This window comes from Schistocerca serialis, unplaced genomic scaffold (genome assembly GCF_023864345.2).
Source record: "Schistocerca serialis cubense isolate TAMUIC-IGC-003099 unplaced genomic scaffold, iqSchSeri2.2 HiC_scaffold_1196, whole genome shotgun sequence".
In the NCBI taxonomy this organism is placed as follows: domain Eukaryota; kingdom Metazoa; phylum Arthropoda; class Insecta; order Orthoptera; family Acrididae; genus Schistocerca; species Schistocerca serialis.
Window position 1 is genome coordinate 767501 of NW_026047399.1, and position 5000 is coordinate 772500.

The 5000-nt window shown below is 52.0% G+C and overlaps 1 pseudogene; it reads left to right on the forward strand.

The window, feature by feature from the left end:
- Positions 1-5000, forward strand: part of LOC126435147 (large subunit ribosomal RNA) — a 10502-nt pseudogene that overhangs the window by 1185 nt on the left and 4317 nt on the right.

The following is a 5000-nucleotide window of genomic DNA, read 5'->3' on the forward strand; positions in this document are numbered from 1 at the left end:
TGGAGGTCCGTAGCGATTCTGACGTGCAAATCGATCGTCGGAGCTGGGTATAGGGGCGAAAGACTAATCGAACCATCTAGTAGCTGGTTCCCTCCGAAGTTTCCCTCAGGATAGCTGGTGCTCGTACGAGTCTCATCCGGTAAAGCGAATGATTAGAGGCCTTGGGGCCGAAACGACCTCAACCTATTCTCAAACTTTAAATGGGTGAGATCTCCGGCTTGCTTGATATGCTGAAGCCGCGAGCAAACGACTCGGATCGGAGTGCCAAGTGGGCCACTTTTGGTAAGCAGAACTGGCGCTGTGGGATGAACCAAACGCCGAGTTAAGGCGCCCGAATCGACGCTCATGGGAAACCATGAAAGGCGTTGGTTGCTTAAGACAGCAGGACGGTGGCCATGGAAGTCGGAATCCGCTAAGGAGTGTGTAACAACTCACCTGCCGAAGCAACTAGCCCTGAAAATGGATGGCGCTGAAGCGTCGTGCCTATACTCGGCCGTCAGTCTGGCAGTCATGGCCGGTCCTTGCGGCCGGCCGCGAAGCCCTGACGAGTAGGAGGGTCGCGGCGGTGGGCGCAGAAGGGTCTGGGCGTGAGCCTGCCTGGAGCCGCCGTCGGTGCAGATCTTGGTGGTAGTAGCAAATACTCCAGCGAGGCCCTGGAGGGCTGACGCGGAGAAGGGTTTCGTGTGAACAGCCGTTGCACACGAGTCAGTCGATCCTAAGCCCTAGGAGAAATCCGATGTTGATGGGGGCCGTCATAGCATGATGCACTTTGTGCTGGCCCCCGTTGGGCGAAAGGGAATCCGGTTCCTATTCCGGAACCCGGCAGCGGAACCGATACAAGTCGGGCCCCTCTTTTAGAGATGCTCGTCGGGGTAACCCAAAAGGACCCGGAGACGCCGTCGGGAGATCGGGGAAGAGTTTTCTTTTCTGCATGAGCGTTCGAGTTCCCTGGAATCCTCTAGCAGGGAGATAGGGTTTGGAACGCGAAGAGCACCGCAGTTGCGGCGGTGTCCCGATCTTCCCCTCGGACCTTGAAAATCCGGGAGAGGGCCACGTGGAGGTGTCGCGCCGGTTCGTACCCATATCCGCAGCAGGTCTCCAAGGTGAAGAGCCTCTAGTCGATAGAATAATGTAGGTAAGGGAAGTCGGCAAATTGGATCCGTAACTTCGGGATAAGGATTGGCTCTGAGGATCGGGGCGTGTCGGGCTTGGTCGGGAAGTGGGTCAGCGCTAACGTGCCGGGCCTGGGCGAGGTGAGTGCCGTAGGGGTGCCGGTAAGTGCGGGCGTTTAGCGCGGGCGTGGTCTGCTCTCGCCGTTGGTTGGCCTCGTGCTGGCCGGCGGTGCAGGATGCGCGCGCCTGCGCGGCGTTCGCGCCCTGGTGCTTCAACCTGCGTGCAGGATCCGAGCTCGGTCCCGTGCCTTGGCCTCCCACGGATCTTCCTTGCTGCGAGGCCGCGTCCGCCTTAGCGTGCTCCTCCGGGGGCGCGCGGGTGCGCGGATTCTCTTCGGCCGCCATTCAACGATCAACTCAGAACTGGCACGGACTGGGGGAATCCGACTGTCTAATTAAAACAAAGCATTGCGATGGCCCTAGCGGGTGTTGACGCAATGTGATTTCTGCCCAGTGCTCTGAATGTCAACGTGAAGAAATTCAAGCAAGCGCGGGTAAACGGCGGGAGTAACTATGACTCTCTTAAGGTAGCCAAATGCCTCGTCATCTAATTAGTGACGCGCATGAATGGATTAACGAGATTCCCGCTGTCCCTAGCTGCGGCTGTCTCATGCTATGTGCCCCGATTTGTGTGGGCTCATGGTTGGTAATAGGCAGCAGGGGAAGGATGCGACTCGAACATCTTAGCCTCTCCTTCCCAAGTGTCCCTGCCCGCCTTCTCGAGGTGCAGCTGTTAAGCCTTCGGGCGACCGAAGGGCAGGGGCGCGACGGTGTGCTGAACAACTTGCACACCGGTTCCGGTGGCTGCATTTGTCGCGGCGGGATCCTGGCCTAAGTCGGCGAAGGTCACCCGCCCTGCCCCTGGAATTCCGGGGCATGATCCGCCAAGCCGGGGCGTGGTGACATGTCCCCGGTTAGGTTAGATGGGTCCAGACCCCCGAACGTCTGGGGGACCGGCCCGGCACCTGAGTAGGACCGGGTCTTTAGCCTTTTGGTGGGAACTCGGCCTAGTAGGGGGCGAAGGACGGGGAGTGAATCCGCTCTCCCGGAATGCGGGTGGCATTCGCCGGTAAGGGAGCGGGAGAAAACTTCGATGATGCAGCCATTGAAGAGGACTAGTGCGCTGTACCCACGGCGCGCTAAACCTAGCAGCTCAGTTGTAGAGAGCTCTTGGTCGAGGGGCGTGACCGGTGAGCGAGCTGCATTTAGCCTCCCCCCATGCCAGAGAGGCCGGTCCGGGGAAAGAGACGGGCCTCCTTTTCACTCTCTTCATTTCGTCAATATGGCTGAACAAGTAGAGAGTGACCATGCGTTTGAAGGCGATTCGATTTACGATGAAGTTTCATCAGTAGCCGAGCGTCATGCTCGATTCCTAAAGTTACTGGATTCCAGTGTAAAGAATGGCAAAATTAGTAATCAGGCGATCAATAATATTCGGGATTGTGTTGCCAGGTGGGCAATGGCTCATTCCCAGTTAGAGGGGAGACTGATAGAGTTGCAAAAGGAAAATGAACGTCTTAGGAGTCAGCCACCAGTTGCCAAATCTTACGCCGCGGTCGCGAGTACCCCTGTGGTCAAGGCGCCAACGGCAAAAGAGACAATACAGGAAAATATTAAGAAGGTTGTTCCAACGGTGTTTATCAAGCCAAAAGATGGGGAGGATATTCGAGCAGTCAAGACTGCATTTGAGAAGTGCATAGACCCCAAGCGAGACAAGATTAAAATTAATACCGTCAGAACTGCAAAAAATGTACTGATCGTGGAAACAGCAACTCAAGAAGACAGTCAGCGCATTATGACAAATCCTCATTTAACTGAGAAGGTCAAATGCGAACCGCCTAGGAGGCGAAGGCCTTTGATGTGCCTATACGATGTCCCGACATATATGAGTGCAGACAGTTTGTTAGATTCCATATACGTGCAGAACTTTGACATGACCATGACAAGGGAGGATTTCGATAGCCAGTTCAGACTCAGGTTTAAAGTGGGACCCAGGGAGAAACTTACAGTTCACCATGTGGTGGAAGTTTCACCAGAACTGTGGAAACCTCTTACAAGAATTGGCAGGTTGTATGTCGGGTACTCCGCGTTAAATATCAAAGATTACTTGGCGGTGCCGCGTTGCACCAAGTGCCAAGACTTGAATCATACAAATAAGTACTGTCAGGAAGAACATGCCTTGTGTGCCCATTGTGGGCAGGTGGGGCATGAAAGGAAGGCCTGTCCTAATAAGGACAAACCCCAGGTCTGTATACCGTGTAAGAAGCGGGGAAGAAAGTGTGGTGGACCTAAAAACTGCCCTACCTACCGCATGTTCCTTGACAGAATAATCCAGCGGACTGATTATGGCGACCCTTAAGGCGCCGAAAAAGAAATCTCCGAGTAAAATTAAAAGGGACGCGGAACGGGGTAAGTTAATTAGTAAGGCTCTGTCCACAGGTACACTGTACAGCCCAGAAGAAGTTCCGGGCGCCACTGGAGGATCGATGGTTGACGTCGCCATCCAGACGGATGTCGACTTGGAGACGGCGATAGGTCGGCTAACTAGTCGACTGTCAAGAACCAAGATGGAGGAGCCGGTGAAGCAAGACTCACAGTGTACAGATCAAGATGCGAGTACAGTCCCTAATGAAGACGGTGGTGGTGGTAGTGGTGGTGGTGGTAGTAGTTGCAGATCAAATGTACATAGTGTAAATAGTGTAAAGTCGAGTACAGTCCCTACTGAAGATGGTGGTGGTGATGGTAGTAGCTGTAGATCTAATGTGAATACTGTAAATAGTGCAAAGTTGAATGGTGCAAGCACTTCGTATAATGCAGTTGGTCCTGGAGACGTGTATAATGATTTTGAACATAAGTTGCGGTTAACCAGGCTTGAGGAGCCGGTATTGCTAACTGTTGCACTGAGGCAGCTTGTTCGGACTGGACATAGATATGGCCAAGACATCACTTATCCAGCCTTGGAGGACGTGGATTGTATAAGTTTGCACGTGGCTAATATTCCATCGCAATCTGATGATTTAAAGGAACTGGTGGAGCAGGTATTTGCTAGGCGGGGCCGTAAATTCGATCTCGAAAAAATATACCGAGACATGGTTAAAATGTACGGTAGAAACGTTGCAGATCTCTCGAAACCTTGGCCCGCCAGTCGCCTGCATGTTTTTTACCCCCCTGGGTGATGGGGAGTTTCAAGGTATTACAGATAAACGCAATGCGTAGCCATTTGGTTACGCAAGAGTTAAGAAGGATTGCGGAAGATGACATGTTAGACATTTTAGTAATTCAAGAACCTGCCTCCTGTGCTGGTCGGATTCCTGGATTTCCTGCAACTGCGCAAGTGGTATTCTCCGGTGAGAATCCTATGAGCGCTGTTGTAGTTCTGAATAAGCTGATTAGAACAACTGTGTTAACACAATTCTGTAATGATCACGTAATTGTTGTTGAACTCAACTTGATGTCACATTTAGTATTTTTTGTTAATATATATTGTCAATTTAGACACCATATCATGGGATTTCTTAATCAGTTGGATTGGATCTTAAGAATGTTACAAGGAAAGCCGGTTATTGTATGTATGGACGCTAATGCAAAGTCCCCATTGTGGTTTAGTGTGGAACAGGATGAGCGGGGTGTTGAGTTGGAGAATCTCATAATGCAGATGCAATTAGATGTTATAAACCAACCTGGTTTTCCGCCTACCTTTTCAGGAAGGGCGGGCGCTGTTTCCAATATAGATGTCACGCTTGCATCTCAAAGTGCAGCACCGCACATCAGAAACTGGAGAGTTGTAAGTAATCTTACTGTTAGTGACCATAATTGTATTTTCTTTGA